At 40.1% G+C, this 15,709-nt stretch overlaps 1 long non-coding RNA gene across 2 annotated transcripts; it reads left to right on the top strand.

The window, feature by feature from the left end:
- The first annotated feature begins 388 nt into the window (after nt 1-388).
- LOC136324866 (uncharacterized) lies at nt 389-6,003 on the top strand. Of its 2 annotated transcripts, none has more exons than XR_010729155.1 (4): nt 389-527; nt 1,484-1,608; nt 2,140-2,223; nt 3,135-6,003. It is a non-coding gene; the product is annotated as an uncharacterized lncRNA (long non-coding RNA). The 2 variants fall into 2 exon arrangements; XR_010729154.1 differs by having other exon boundaries at nt 394-532.
- The last annotated feature ends 9,706 nt before the right edge of the window (nt 6,004-15,709 follow it).

A 15,709-nucleotide genomic window follows, 5' to 3' on the forward strand; every position in this document is an offset into this window, starting at 1 on the left:
CTCCTCCCAGGAGGGAAATTCGTGGCGGGCGGCTGGCCTTTCGGGACCCGGACGCAGGGGCTACCCACTCGGCTGAAGAGAGACGCCGGAAGTCCGGACAGCAGCTTGCGATCGTCCAACTGGAGGAAGGTCGTGGAAGGGAACAAGCAGGGCCCCGCCTTTTCTCTCCATAGCTAGGTCAACCCCTTAGTGGAGAGGGGCACTACGCCGCCTGGCCGGCGCTCGCTGGTGCTACTGAGAACTGCGTCCGGTCGGCCCCGGACGCCGGTCTGCCACGTTCCGATCCTCACGCCGCGGTCCCCACGCCCCTGTGCAGGCTGGGCGGCCCCGGGCCTCCTGGAGTCTGGAGTACCTAGCGGTGTTCAGCGCTCATGGCAGCCGGGTATTCCCTGAGACACGCTCTGCTTTCCACTTGGGCCTTACTGGCACCTACTCTGCGCTTCGGTATCGCTTATTTGTTGAGCCTGGCCATGGAGGGCGACCTCACAGTCTGTTCCTGTTTCTCAATGTCTGGGATCTTCTGACCAGCTAGGTTCTCTCCTTTCTTGTTCATTGGGACCTGGAATTACAAATCCTGATCAATTCTGGAGCGCTTATATTTGTGTTTCTTCACTTTTCCTCTAGGAAAGCACTTTGAAACCCTCCACATTCACGTCTCTGGTATTATTTCTGAGATGAGACGCTTACCAAACACCATTTTTTAAGCCGTTGATTAGCTAGCACCCTGCCCAGTCTAGTTGTAGACTACATTCCTGACATCCTACCATCCAGAAGACTATCATTGCACAATGCTCACCCTACTGTTACTCTTTATTTCATCCATCCATTCATTCATGGAACGAAGATACTCTATCCCCACCATTATGCTGAGTTTCTGGGTAGCAGACAGATGTGGTCCAGTGTAGTAGGAGTAGACAGACAAGTTAAAAAGAAACCAGCATATTCTTATAGATACTAGAATGTAAATAAATAATTACTGCAGTCTACAAGGATCTTCAAATATTTTTGCTGCATATCTCTACAGACTGATCCCTTGGCATCACTGAACTAACTGAAATTCAAAATCATAGAGGAATTTCTGAGTAACGCCTTACCCCATTTACACCTAATTTTCTTTATCTCCCAGCAGTCAGCTCATATCTCATTTTCAAGGATATTTTTATGATACCTCTGAAGAGACACCCTCACCTTACCCTCCAGCCAAACCTCCACACGTAAAACTAGGAAGATGTCTCTTTGCGGGCTCCCATAACTCCCTCTGTATAACTTTATTTTGGTACATTCATTTACTTAACAAATACTGACTGCTCCTATGTATTAGGTGCTAGTGATAACAGCAAAGAATAAGACAATAAAAGCCCTTGCCCTTCTTTTCAAAGGGAACAGACAAGTACTTACAATGATTTTCTATTAATTTATGTCTCCCCATCTGTGAGTCTAAACTCCCATAAGTTTTAACAAATGGTTTTATTCATTCTTACAGCCTGCGAACTTAGCACAGCACCTGGCAAAACATTCTCCTCAGCCTACTGCATGGATAAGCTGAGAAAAATGCAAACTTTCCGCAAACAAGATTAATGCAACGTTAATACAGTGACCTCAAAAATTGTGAGTATAAGTCAGAGAAAATCACATGTAAGACGTCCAAAACCCAAGTAGAAATCATTTTATATAGCTATATGCATTTTAAAGAGTATAATATTCTATCAAGTGCAAATAAGTTTTAAATGTTAAACTTAAAAAAACATATCTATCCTAAGAATCTAAAAATGCAAAATGCAATCAAATGATTCACCTGGAGAGATGTAGAAATATGCTATGAAGACATGCAGAGTTAGGATAACTATTAGAGACAGCAAGGTATCCTAGGGTGAAAGCGCTGAGTGGATGAGAATCCAGGGGCCTCTCTGACCTTTTATTGGAAACAGAAAAACAGCAGGATAAGATTCGGTAACAAGAAATATTTAGGCTCTCAGAATACAGATTAAAAGTCAGCATATTCCTTGTCCTTTACTTGATCCCCTGAAAACTTCTGCTGTCTGCTTCTTTGAATTATTTGTACTGGCTAATATCTTAGTAAGGCTGGGGATGGGACTTGAGTCCTTGAGTCTGCTGACCAGGGATGTTGTCTCCCCTCAGACCCTCAGAGCATGTCATCTGGTCTGCGGTTACTTCGTTGTTGCTGTGATAAGTGGTGCCCTATGTGAGGATTGGGAACCAAAGGTAAGGCTTGCTACTTTGAGTTGTTCATTGTTGCAGTGATAAGTTGGTTCCTCACATGAGGAACCAGAAGAAATGACCTCCCAAAGCCTGGCAAAGGAAAAGGATGTCCACTCATCCCATTTGGTAAGGGACAGAAGCAGCAGGGGAATAGCCCTTTAATGCTTGCGGTGAGGTCACTTTTAGAAATCAGGTCAGGGATTTCCCTTTACATTCATCCTGAGGAACTCCCTTTCCCCTGAGCAGCAGAGCCTCAAGTTATAGCTACAGGGACTCAGAGCTGCAAGGTGTCAGATCAGAATTTAACTGCCCTCTTGCTCATGATCCAACAACAATACCCTTGGTATCCAAAGGAGGGAAGATTAAACTTTGAATATTGGGAAAGCACTTTTACCAAAGGGATAGTTGAAGCAAACAGGACAGAATATGAAGTGACCCTTGGGATTGGAAAGGGCTTATAAAAACTGTTCTCACCACCTAGCCTGAACCTCAGGCCAGCCCCACCACTAGATATTTCACCAACCCTAACAAGCAGAAACTGGCTACAGAAGAAGAGACCTTCATCATCCCCTTAAGAAAAGGCTAGAATGTTAGGTTTGAATCCAGGGTGCCCTTAAACTCAAGGCAGGCTATGAAAATGGGAGAGGTCATGCCAGGACCTCAATGTAAAGAGAAAAAAAAGAGGGACACTTTTAAAATTCAAGCGGCTCAGTGGCCCGTCCCCTCACTTCTTTTCAGTCATCCTGGAAGGCTGCCAAAGACAAATTCTCTGTAATTATTAATAATAATGTAATATATAAAGTTATGCCAATTTTTTTAACCAGGTGGTCTAGAAAAGCATTTTATATTACTAATAGTTTAAATTTTATTAATGTCTTTTGAAGTTCTTAACAAAAAATGTTTGTTTTCCCTAGGTTTACAAAAGGTTCCTGTTATCTCCGTTATGCCTCTAAAATATGAGTTTGTTTGCCAATGAAATAACTTGTTTCTGAATGTCATATAATATGTTTATAAAAGTATCAATCTAAAATTGCTAATTACTGACTTAGTTGTCACTGAAAGTTAAGGGTTTTAGAAGTTGAGAATTCTGATTAATTAGAAAGAAACTGTATGGTTTTAATGATAGAAGGTATAAGGTATGGAGGTACTTTTGAAAGGAAAAGGAAAAAAGAAAGTAAATAAGTTCTGAAAGCTAGTTATTTCTGAATAGATAAGAAAGTTTGTGTAAGTTGTAGAAGGTTTGTGTAAGTTTCAAAAGGTTTGTGCAGGTTGTAAAAGGTTTGTGCAGAGAAAAAAAAGAAGGAACTGAGAAAGTAGACAAAGGTAAGAAAAAGAGAAAGGAAGGAGTTTAGAAATAGGATTGTTCTGAAAGGAAAATAAAAAGGATATTCTTAGGGGCCTCAGGAGCTTGAGAAATTCACCCAAACTTACAGGTATTACAGAAGGAGCCAATGGCCTTTTTAAGCCCCAGCTACACAAATGAAAAAGGGAGAGTCAGGAGGAGAAACTCAACCCAAAAGATAATTGTATAAGGCTCTTTTTACTCTTAATTTTTTTTAACATTTCCTCATCTAGACTCACTGCAGCCAAGAGGCATTTTACACCAGCCAAGCAATGGCCTAAGCCTCTCATGTTGTACCGGGATATATTAGCTGTCCCTGAGTGGCAGAATCCAGTTGAATTACTAACCTGAAGGGGAGGGCAAGTTCCAATTTTGTCATCAACAGGTCCTCTTTGAATACTAGTGAGGACAGAGGTGGATTTAATGGCAGGTACACCGGGCACGTGCCTTGGTCCCTGACTTCTGAAGAGCCTCCAAAACCCAACTTGACACTTTTTTGTAATGCAAGGGGCCCAATATTTTCTTCTGAGTGAGGAACATGAAGCCTTATCACAAGTTAGCACCAGCCCCTAGAAAGCAACCCAGTTCCAGAGATCCAAAAGCTGATAGTGAATCCACCTCCAGGAATGGACCAAAGGAAAAAAAAAGGTGGACACCTACCTCACTCCCAAGCACTCAGGGAGCACCTGACATCACCTGGGACACTTTGAAACATCTAGCCAGGCATGCTAAATAACTTTTGCAAAATATAGGCATGCTTGTATCCCCTAAAAACCTTTTTTTCTTATGCTTGCCCTTGACCTTCAACTGCAACCACCTAACTATCTTACTCTCTGTTAATCTTTACTGAAACAAAAAAGGGGGATATGTAGGAATATGCTATAAAGACATGCAGAGTTAGAAAAACAATTAGAGACAGCGAGGCGCCCTAGGGTGAAAGCCTTGAGCAGATGAAAGTCCAGGGGCCTCTCTGACTCTGTATTGGAAACAGCAAAACGGCAAGATAAGATTCAGTAATAAGAAATGCTTAGGCCCTCATAACAGAGATTAAAAGTCAGCATGTTCCTTGTCCTTTACTTCACCCCTGAAAACTTCTGCTGTCTGCTTCTTTGAATTACTTGCACTGGCTAATAAATATCTGAGTAAGGTTAGGGATGGGGCTTCAGTCCTTCAGTCTGCTGACCAGGGCTGTTGCCTCCTCTCAGCACCTCAGAGCATGTCATCTGGTCTCTGGGCAGTTCACTGTCGCTGTGACAGGGAAAATCTCCAGATTTTTGTGAGTAGATAGGTAATATATGTAACTTGAATCCAACACCTTGCTTCAATTTTTGTAACCCAAGACAAAGTGACTAGAAAAGGATAATTGGAACAGAGATGAATCATTCAGGATTATCTGTATTTCTAGGTCTCGGGACCTGCCAAAACCTCTGCTCTAATTAATCTCAGTTTACTGGAACACTACCTGGCCTTTTCAGTGTGTATACATGTTTTAACTACAAGATGTTTTACAGTTAAGAATTTAAAAATGTAAAAGAATTAAAACTAATATTAAAATGATCCTGTGTATAGTTGGTACCTTATATACTTATAATGTTTAAGTAATGTTTGGTATCTTAGAATGATAACCTCAATTAAAATTTAAAATGCAAAACTGAATAATTGATTTAGACTTTTTAAATTGAATTTATTGGGGTGACATTGGTTAATTAAATTATATAGGTTTCAGGTGTACAGTTCTATAGTATATCATTTGTATATTGGATTGCGTGTTTACCAGTCTAAGTCAAGTCTCCTTCTATCACCATTTATTCCCACTTTACCCTTTCTATCAATACATCCCCCACTCCCTTTCCCCTCTGGTAATCACCATGCTGTTATCTGTGTCTATGAGTTTTTGTTTTTATGTTTATTTTTTGCATAATGCCTTTATGATTTAGACTTCTTAAGTTTTAGTTAAATCTTATGAGTTCATAGACAGTTTCAGAACGCTGAGAAATTTATACTCATCATATTGAATTTATGATTATTATTTGAGGATTTAGGAAGGCATTAAATTCAACATTTAAAGTACTTATGAATGAAATGAAATGTTAAAGTTGTAAATACAGTTTTAAATGTTTAGAGATGATTAATTACATAGGTATGTGAATGAGATCTGAAGTTAGTCAAAAGCTAATTTCAAGTGACCATTAGTTTATTACACTTACCACTAGGCTAATAAAATCTGAATCTAAATTTAAAAACCTAAAGTTTAACTATGGCATTTAATTTAGAACTTGATAAATTACATATTACTTGTTTAAAGTAAAAATATTTCTAATAATGAGTATTTTCTTCATTTCCTCTTAAAATTATCTTTTTAAACAGCTTTATTGAACTGTAATTCACATACCACAAAATTAATCTATTTAAATTGTGAAATTCAGTGATTTTAAATATTTTCATAGAGTTGTGCAGCCATCACCACAATAATTTGGGACCACTTTTACCTCCCCCAAAAGAAACCTCACATTCAGTAGCAGTTACCACATTTCTTCCCATCCCACCTCCAGGTAATCTCTAGCCTACTTTCTGTTTCTATGAATTTGTTTATTCTGGATATTTCATATAAATAGAATTATATAATACGTGTCCTTTGTGTCTGGCTTTTTTTACTTTGCATACTGTTTTCCAGGGTCATCTATGTTGTAACCTGTGTCAATACTTCACTTAAAGAGCAACTTCTGAATGGTCATTTTCTGGCATATAGAAACTACACTCAAGGACACCTCCTGTTATGGGCTAAATTGTGTCCCACACTGAAAACTCATATTTTGAAATCCTAACCTTATCTCAGAATGTGATTTAATTTCAATAAAGGACCTTTGATGTGTCAGTTAAATTAGAATGAGGGCATTGGGGTGGGTCCTAATCAAATCTTACCTGAGTCTTTCTACGAAGAGTAAATTTGGATACACAAAGAGATACTAGGCCATGTAAGGGCATAGAAGAATAGAGGGTGGCTGTCTGCATGCCAAGGAGAGAGGCTTTGGAAGAAACCCAACCTGCTGGCACCATGATCTTGGACATCCAGCCTTCAAACCTGTGAGAAATAAATGTATGTTGTTTAAGCTTCTTTGTTATGGCAGACCTAACAAACTAATACACCCCCTACATCAATAGTTTATAGTTTTACTCTACCAGAAATTCCTCCAATTAGAAGTGTGAGCCCAGAGAAATAGAGGACTTGATCTTCTAAACCTGTGTTCTAGAGCTCTCCATCATTTCCTTTTAGAGAACTTGCCACTTCTTGGAAGGAGCAACTCTAGCCATGTGACACCACCTGTCTGGCCACAGCTATTTAAAACAAGATACATGCCCCAGATTTTCTGACATTTTGGAATTTTGTCATGGAGAGTTTGTTGGTTAGCTGTGAGTAAAAGAACTGAAGGGTGATATAGACTAAAAGGCCAAGACTTCTCAAATGGAGGCTATAGGTAGGTTGATAAGTAATTAGGAAAGAAACAAAGAACTAGTGCTTAAGGGGCTTAGTTATTTTGCCAAAAAAATGGATATGTAAGCTTCTCTCTTTTTAAATAAAGACTTTTATTTACTGATTTTAGAAAGAGAGTAGAGAGAGAAGAGGAGAGGATCTGGAAGCATCAACTCATAGTAGTAGTTGCTTCTCATATGTGCCTTGACCAGGCAAGCCTAGGGTTTTGAACCAGCAACCTCAGCATTCCAAGTAGATGCTTTATCCTCTGCATGACCAAAGATCAAGCCATGCTTTCTCTTTAATTGGGTTCTTCTACTGGGGTTCTTGCAGCAAAAGAATCTTCCTTTGATCAGCCAGGGTTCAAGGTAGGATACAAAAATCACTACCTTTTTAGAGCATTACAGGAAATTGGGCACCTAAAAAATCTTTGCAATGCATAAAAGAGTAGGCTGTCAGCTGAACTTCAGACTGACTCCCACATTCTTATAGGATCAACTTGAGAGAAGTACCACCCCTGAGGTTGCCACTCGTAGTCCTGAGTTCAAGAATGCACTGTGTTGGCTGCTCAAATACAGTGATCTTGGAAGCCAACATCAGAAAAACGTCTGTCACCAGAATCAATTACTTCTTAACACCATCAGAGCTTGTAACCAGAAATTGAATCACTACTGCAGAAAATCCTCACCTCACCAAAAACCATCAGAAAACTATTCCCAAGGGGGAGAAATATGGTTTCTGCTTTGGTTCAGTTTTTTATATTTTGGTGAATACATTTAGCTGGCAGAATATAATCTGAATCCAGAACTATGGTTGCAAGACAGTCTGGGTAATGTCACTTTTAGTTTTCCAGACTTTATACAAGATGGCAAACTAGAATAAAGGAATAGAGGTTGAGCAAGAAAATCCAAAGTAACCATTACTATTCTCATCAATCTCACCTATCTAATTAGGCAGAGGCTGTATTGGGTTAGGTTCTCCAAAAATAGAGCCTGAGGATTCTTGATTTATTAGGGGAGTGCTCTCTGGAGAAAGAGTGTGGAGGAAGCAGGACTGGCTTGAAAGACAAGGAAACAAGAATGAGCCTCAGCTGATCTCACAAAATTCAGCAAGTGTTAACCAAAAAGGCAGTTGACTGTAACCCTATGTCATTAGATGAGGTCTTCACAGGCAGGAGGGCAGCAGCAGAGCCTCCTCAGCAAGATGGCTCCTGTTTTGGCCAAGAACAATTTTCTAGTGAAGGTGACACCTGGAATTGAGATTTAACACTAATGGCAGCTGGAGCATAGCTGTACTAGCTTAAAAAGTGGATTTCGGGGTCCAGAAGATGGCGACAGAGTAGACGAATGTTACAACTCCCACCTCCCAGAACCAAAGTGGATGAATACTTAACTTGGGAACAATCATCTTGAAAAACCAACTTTGGGTTAAACTAAGAGGAATCTATAACCAAGGATCACCGAAGAAATCACACTGAGACTGATAGGAAAGGCAGAAACGTAGAACAGGTTGCCCCGCTCCCAGGAGTGAGTGGCATCCTGGAGGGACTTTCATGGTGGGGTGGGGTGCCCAGAGAGTTGTAGGTCCTCAGCGCCAGGACTGGAGCTTCAGCCCAGAGCCCCAGTGACTAGAGGAGGTGTACGAACAGTATTTAGCTGAGAGAAGAGCTGGGTTACTGTTTGCAAGAGGGAGACAGACCTCTCAGACCCAGGCTCCATATTAGAGGGACCACATGGAAAACCTTGTTCACAGTCACTTCCCTGAGGCTTCGGGAGCAGGAAGTGCTGAGAGGACTGGAGTTGCGAGAGGAGAGCACACTGAGAGACACTGTGGGAGGCAGCCACGCTAATCCCTATGCTGCTGAGTCACTCTCCAAATCTAAGCGGCCATTTTTCCTGGGAGAAGCAACACCAGCAAAGGAAAGCAATTTCTCCACCCACCAGAAGCTCTCCTGCTCTAGTTAGAGCAGAGTCACTTAGAAGCAGGGGGCATATAAGGGACACTGGTTTTGAGTGCTGAGGTGTGGGCTACACTGCCCCCCAAAGGGCAGGCCGGCCAGTATGTGGAGGCATTGGCCACAAGCTTGTGGTGGTGGGGGCAATGCCCAGCCCACATGCACGCCGGCTGGTATCTGTGCCTGAAAATTTGAGGAGGTGGCAGCGGTGGGCTGGTGGGCAGACCACAGAGGCAACACCCACTGGCCAAGAGTAGATAAAAGCGAGCCTAGGAGTACAGCTGATATTTACAACGGCACCTGGGCCCAGCAGAGGCAGCCACAAATACTGGATCACCTGTAGCACCAAGAAGATTGCTAAGGGCCAGTCAGTCATAGGCAGTGACCACCCATTGTTCTGTGCTAGGTTCTGGCCATGAAGGTCCAGGGCAGGCACATCTAGTGGCCAGATACAGAAAGCATCAGCTCAGGACCTAACAACCCTTGTTAGAGTGGTATCTTAAGGAGGGGCTCCTCATACTGACCCAGCTGAAGCATAGAAAACACCAACACAAATAGCAAAAAGAGCAATAGCAGCAGACTAGTAGCCCACAGCAGATTACAAACAACAGCTGATGCCAACCCAAGAAGATGTAGAAACAACACAATTAGAAGATGGAGGCAGGAAACACCAACCTTATACTCAGCTAGCTACACAAACAGCACACCCAAAGTAGCAGTCTATACACAAAATAGGAAGACAGAGAAATGCAATCCAAATGAATCAACAAGAGAAATCCCCAGAAAAAGAACTGAATGAAATCCTGGCTGGTTGGCTTAGTGGTAGAGCGTAGGCCTGGCATGCAGGAGTCCCGGGTTCGATTCCCAGCCAGGGCACAGAAGAAGCGCCCATCTGCTTCTCCACCCCTCCCCCTCTCCTTCCTCTCTGTCTCTCTTCCCCTCCCACAGCCAAGGCTCCATTGGAGGAAAGTTGGCCCGGGCGCTGGGGATGGCTCCATGGCCTCTGCCTCAGGCGCTAGAATGGTTCTGGTTGTGACAGAGCAACGCCCCAGAGGGGCAGAGCATTGCCCCTTGGTGGGCATGCCGGGTGGATCCCGGTCGGGCACATGCGGTAGTCTGTCTGACTGCCTCTCCATTTCCAACTTCAGAAAAATACAAAAAAAAAAAAAAAAAAGGAACTGAATGAAATGGAAATAACCAAGATACCAAATGCAGAATTTAAAATGATTATTAGAATGTTCAAGGATCTTAGAAAAACAATGGATGAACATAATGAACATCTAAATAAAGAGAGAGTAAGCATCAAAAAGGACAATGAAATCATAAAAAAGAACTAGTCAGAAATGACAAATACAATATCATAAATGAAGACTGCACTAGAAGGAATTAACAGCAGGCTAGGTGAAGCAGAGTATTGAATCAGTGATTTACTGGGGTAGCAATACTTATATCTGACAAAATAGACTTTAAAACAAAGGCTATATAGTAAGGGATAAAGAAGGTCACTACATAATGATAAAGGGAGCAATCCAACAGGAAGATATAACCATTATAAATATCTATGCACCTAGTATAGGAGCACTTATATAAATATATAAAGCAGATTTTGATGGACATAAAGGGTGAGATCAACAGCAATACTATAATAGTAGGGGATTTTAATACCCCACTAACAATAGGTCCTCAAGAAAGAAAATTAACAAAGAAACAGCAGCCTTAAAGGACACTCTAGAACAGGCGTCCCCAAACTATGGCCCACAGGCTATATGCAGCCCCCTGAGGCCATCTATCTGGCCTCCTGCCACACTTCCAGAAGGGGCACCTCTTTCATTAGTGGCCAGTGAGAGGAGCATTGTATGTGGTGGCCCTCCAGTGGTCTGAGGGACAGTGAACTGGCCCCCTGTGTAAAAAGTTTGGGGACCCCTGCTCTAGATCAACTGGATTTAATAGATGTCTTCAGAACCTTTCACCCTAAAGCAGCAGAATATACATTCTTTTCAAGTGCTCATGGTATATTCTCCAGGATAGAGCACATGTTAGGACACAAAACAAGTCTCAATAAATTTAAAAAGATTGAAATCATATCAAGCATCTTCTCTGATCACAATGGCATGAAACTAGAAATCAACTGCAATAGAAAAACAGAAAAACAAACACTTGGAAACTAAATAGCATGTTATTAAATAACAAATGGGTTAACTATGAAATCAAGGAAGAAATCAAAACTTTCCTTGAAACAAATGAAAATGAACATACAACAACTCAAAATTTATGGGACACAGCAAAAGCAGTCCTGAGAGGGAAGTTCATAGCATTACAGGCATACCTTAAGAAGCAAGAAAAAGCTCAAATAGACAAATTAACCCTGCATCTAAAAGAACTAGAAAAAGAACAGCAAGTAAAGCCCAGAGGAATTAGAAGGAAGGAAATAATAAAGATCAGAGCAGAAATTAATGGCAGAGGCTAAAAAAACAGTACAGAAGATCAATGAAACCAAGAGCTGGTTCTTTGAAAAGGTAAACAAGATCGATGAACCTTTAACCAGACTCATCAAGAAAAAAAGAGAACTTAAATAAATAAAATTAGAAATGAGAGTGGAGAAGTAACAAGTGACACAGCAAAAATACAAAGGATAGTAAGAAAATACTATGAAGAAAAATTAGACAACCTTATGCCAAAAAATTAGACAACCTTAGTGAAATGGACAAATTCCTTGAAACATAATCTTTCAAAAATCAATATGGAAGAATCAGAAAACTTAAACAGACCAATTACAACAAATGAGATTGAAACAGTTAACAAAAACTCCCAACAAACAAAAGCTCTGGTCCAGATGGCTTCACAGGCAAATTCTACCAAATATTCACAGAAGAACTAACTCCTATCCTTCTCAAGCTATTTCAAAAAATTCAAGAGGAGGGAAGACTTCCAAGTTTCTTTTATGAGGCAAGTATAATCCTCATTATAAAACCAGACAAAGACACTACAAAGAAAGAAAACTATGGGCCAATATCACTGATGAATTTAGATCCTAAAATTTTCAACAAAATGTTAGCATACAGGATCCAGCAATACATGAAAAAAATCATACAACATGATCAAGTGGGATTTATTCTGGGGAGGCAAGGCTGGTACAATATTTGCAAATCAATCAATGTGATTCATCACATAAGCAAAAGGAAGGATAAAAATCACATGATAATATCAATAGATGCAGAAAAAGCATTTGATAAAATCCAACACCCATTTGTGATCAAAACTCACAACAAAGTGGGAATATAGGGAACAGACTTCAACATGATAAAGGCCATCTATGACAAACCCACAACCAACAGCATAATCAATGGGAAAAAATTAAAGCAATCCCCTTAAGATCAGGAACAAGGCAGGAGTTCCTCCTTTCATATTCAACATAGTTCTGGAAGTCCTAGCCACAGCAATCAGAGAAAAAGAAGAAGAAGAAAAAAGGTCTCCAAATTGGAAAAGAAGTAGAACTATCATTATTTGCTGATGACATGATACTGTAGGGTCAGTCAAAAAACTACTGGACATGATAAATGAATTCAGCAAAGTGGCAGGATATAATATTAATATTCAGAAAACAGAGTCATTTTTACACACCAGCAATGAACTGTTTGAAAGAGAAGCTAAGAAAACAATCCCCTTCATTATTGCAACAACAAAAAAATAAAGTACCTAGGAGTAAGTTTAACCAAGGAGGTTAAAGACTTTTGCTCAGAAAATTATAAAACATTGATAAAAGAAATAAAAGAAGATACAAACAAGTGGAAGCATATACTGTGTTCATGGATAGGAAGAATAAACATCATTAAAATGTCTATATTACCTAAAGAAATCTATAAATTAAATACAATTTCTATTAAAATACCAATGGCATACTTCAAAGATATATAACAAATATTCCAAAACTTTATATGGAACCAAAAAAGTACACAAATAGCCTCAGCAGTCTTGAAAAAGAAGAATAAAGTCGGAGGTATTACACTTCCTGATATCAAGTTATACTACAAGGCCATTGTACTCAAAACAGCTTGGTACTGGCATAATAACAGGCATATAGATCAATGGAACAGAACAGAGAACCCAGAAATAAACCCACACCTTTATGGACAATTGATATTTGACAAAGGAGGTAAGAGCATACAATGGAATAAAGACAGTCTCTTTAACAAATGGTGTTGGGAAAATTGGACAGCTACCTGCAAAAAAATGAAACTAGACCACCAACATACACCATTCACAAAAATAAACTTAAAATGGATATAAGACTTAAATGTCATGAAACCATAATCATCTTGGAAGAAAACATAGGCAGTAAACTCTCTGATATCTCTTGCAGCAATATATTTGCGGATTTATCTCCACAGGCAAGTGAAAGAAAGCACAGTATGAACAAATGGGACTACATCAAACTAAAAAGCTTTTGCACAGCTAAAGACAATATTAAAAAAAGAAAAAGAAAAACACACAATAGGAGAACATATTCAACAATACCTCTGATAAGGTATTAATAACCAAAATTTATAAAGAACTTGTAAAACTCAACACCGGGAAGATAAACAATCCAATCAAAAATGGGCAAAAGAAATGAATAGACACTTCTCCAAAGAGGACATACAGATGGCCAATAGGCATATGAAAAAGTGTTCAACATCACTAATTATTAGAGAAATGCAAATTAAAACCTCAATGAGTTATCACTTCACACCAGTCAGAATGGCACTCGTTAACAAAACAACACATAATAAGTGCTGGCGAGGATGTGAAGAAAAGGAAACCCTCCTGCACTGCTGGTGGGAATGCAGACTGGTGCAGCCACTGCGGAAAATAGAATGGAGATTCCTCAAAAAATTAAAAATGGAACTGCTGTTTGACCCTACTTTTAGGAATATGTCCCAAGAATTCTAAATTACTGATTCAAAAGAAGAAATGCATCCCCATGTTTATTGCAGCATTGTTTACAATAGCCAAGATCTGGAAACAGCCCATGTGTCAGTCAGTGGACGAGTGGATTAAAAAGCATTTTTACATATACACAATGGAATACTATGCAACCGTGAAAAAGAAGGAAATCTTACCTTTTGTTATAACATGGATGGACCTGGAGATTATTATGCTAAGTGAAATAAGACAGGCAGAGAAAGACAAATATCAAATGACCTCACTCATTTGAGGAATCTAATGAAAAATGTAAACTTAGGAACAGAATAGAGGCAGAGGCAGGATCAAAGGGACCAGAGGGAAAGCAGTGAGAGGAAAAGAGGATGAGAGAATGGGATCAGAGAAGGGAAAGAGATTAGTGAAATTATATATGCAAAACACAGCATTATAGAGAGCAGGACAGTAAATCCTGGAGGGAAAGAGGGAAGGCATTCAGGGGAGGTGACAAGGAGGGTCTTGAGGGGAACATGGGGGTGGGAGGGGGAGATATATTCAGTGGGACACTTGAATATATGTAAACACAGTTAATTAAAATCAATAAAAAAATTTTTTTAAAGAAGCAATATGGGAATATCTTAAATAAAAGTTTTATTGTTTTTATCCAGTATTCTTTAATATTTTTTCATTAATATTTTAAAACTCTTTCTTATAATATAATCTAGTTTTGTGTACCTCTTTTATTGTCCTTATTTAAGTATTAATACATGAAATAATAAGCTACCAAAAAAAAAAGTGGATTTGAGCAGGCCACTGACAGAATTCAATATAGTCTACCCTTTGCTTAAATAGCTTACTTCTCACATTCAAGCACAGCTTCTCCAGATTTTGTCTTAGTCAAAATTTCTGGGAAAGTTCATAAGAAGAGGGTATTGGGACATATTACAGTGCCTACCACTACAGCAGGTCCCAAAGCCATAATTAATACTCCTTATCTCCCTCTTCCACCACCCTTTCTGAATTCTCCTCCACTTGAACTATGACATCTGTTGCTATAGGTGGCTTTACTGATGCATTGACTGTAGTGTCAGCAGCCCAGGCCAGGTAGGGCCACACTGAATTCAAAATGATAGTAGAGAAACTGAGGAGCCAGAAAGCACTGGGGCATTCTTTTTAATAAGGATGTGCACACAAGCAGGAGAAAACTGCTTCTCAAGCAAAGAAACAGCAAAATGGCCCTTCACAGTGGTGGACAGGCCATCCACCATCCCCCTGAGTGCAAGCACCCATAGCCTTACATAGGCCATACACACATGGTGCAGCCACATACTCACGCACCAATCAGGCAAAGTGCTTGCAGCTGGTAAACCAGCGAGCAAGCCTAACACAGTTGCTTCCCCACATTGACTCACTCGTTGCTGAGGGGTTTGAGATCCTAGTTATCATACTCTTATCAGGTTGTCGTTGCCAGTTTATAGCTATAATGAGGCACGGAAATACCAAGAAATGTCTATGGTGGACCTTCTGGTGCCAAGTATATTCCTCTCCGCTTCCATTATATACAGGTAGTAGTAGCTCTACCTCTTTCTGATAATTTGCTATTTTACTAGAAAAGACAACAGAACAGGGATGAGGGTCAGTGTCAGTCAGTGGAAAAGGTAGCAAACATTAATGAGTACCCACCAAATTCCAGACACCACACCAGCTGTTTTCCTAGCAGCCAGAGGGCACAGCACACAGTAAGGGCTCAGTAAATGTTGTCATATGAATAACAGAGCAGGGATTGGGCAGAGGGCAAGTGTGAGGGGGAATGACTCCAATG

The sequence above is a fragment of the Saccopteryx bilineata genome, chromosome 2, assembly GCF_036850765.1.
Source record: "Saccopteryx bilineata isolate mSacBil1 chromosome 2, mSacBil1_pri_phased_curated, whole genome shotgun sequence".
In the NCBI taxonomy this organism is placed as follows: Eukaryota; Metazoa; Chordata; class Mammalia; order Chiroptera; family Emballonuridae; genus Saccopteryx; species Saccopteryx bilineata.